The sequence below is a fragment of the Polyodon spathula genome, chromosome 27 (assembly GCF_017654505.1).
Source record: "Polyodon spathula isolate WHYD16114869_AA chromosome 27, ASM1765450v1, whole genome shotgun sequence".
Lineage (NCBI taxonomy): Eukaryota > Metazoa > Chordata > Actinopteri > Acipenseriformes > Polyodontidae > Polyodon > Polyodon spathula.
The window spans coordinates 8,301,272-8,302,557 of NC_054560.1; positions in this window are offsets into that span (position 1 = coordinate 8,301,272).

Below are 1,286 nucleotides of genomic sequence, written 5' to 3' on the forward strand. Positions count from 1 at the left end.
CAGGTGCTTACAACTAAGAACGACGAATTTTACTTTATAATAATTCAACAGAAAGCGAGGCCGGTTCATAATTGAAAGTGACTAAAAACCAACAGCCTTTATTTGGGCAACTTGACTGTACAACGGCCTAAGCAAACATCTACCAAGGGAAGGCGGGTCCCAACGTGCTGGCAGAGGGCCAGTGCTTTCAAATGTTACTCATCATGTATTTTTATATATATATATATGTGTGTGTGTGTGTGTGTGTGTGTGTGTGTGCTGGTTATATTTATGTGTTGTATACGTTTGTCGTCCCGTCCCCAATACACGTGTGATGCTGGTATATATCATAGCACATCGTACACATCTATAGAAAACGTTTGCCCATGCTTGATATTGGGATAAGGGCATGAAAGACGTCCTGCAAGTATACTGAAGCAACGTGTGTACCGCATTGTGCTACTCAGTAGCATGGCAGCTTGAGGATTGCTGTACACAAACCACTTGTGGACTGTGCTTTATCATTTACAATATCGTTATTAATAACCTACTGTACGTAAAGCCTTATGCGTACAGTAATACCAAAATTACAGCAATGCGTTGTTGGGTTATGTTACAAGTACATAATGACACTATTTTAGATAACAGTACTGTTGGTAAGGTATATGTAGAATTGAACAATATTAAAAATGAATGCTGCTCATTTAAAAGCAAATGTGTTGAGTAAAGTGTGTTCACACGTACATACTGTCCGGAGATACTGAATGTCGAAACAGATGTAACGTCTAAAGTAATGATAATAATAATGATAATAATATAGATCGTCAAATTGTATAACTTATGCGCCAGCACTCATGTTCAATTGGAGTGCAGTTTTTTAAAACATTTTTTCCGCCGTTCTGCTCAAAGTCTTTTGTTCTAAGAGAGTTTATACCAGTTGTCTTTGTTCACTTTGTATTGTACTATATTGCTTGGGATGATCCCTTCCCCCGTCGCGGACAAAACGTAGTCGTGTTTTTTTTTTTCCGTTAGAAAGAAGGAAAGAAAGAAAAAGAAAGACAGAAAGAAAGAAAAACTTAATTGACCCGCGATTTCATTATAAAACCAAAACTACACTGTCGTAAAACAGAATCCAAAAGAACAGTTTCTTCAAAAACACAGCTAAATAAAACTTATGAAATTAGTCGGTCTAATTGCAAATTAGAAAGGCAGCGACTACTTTATAGCACATTTAAAACGAATATTATTACACGTGAAAAGAGGCAGGCGAATACAAACACAGTATAACAACGCACGACTCTGCGTAC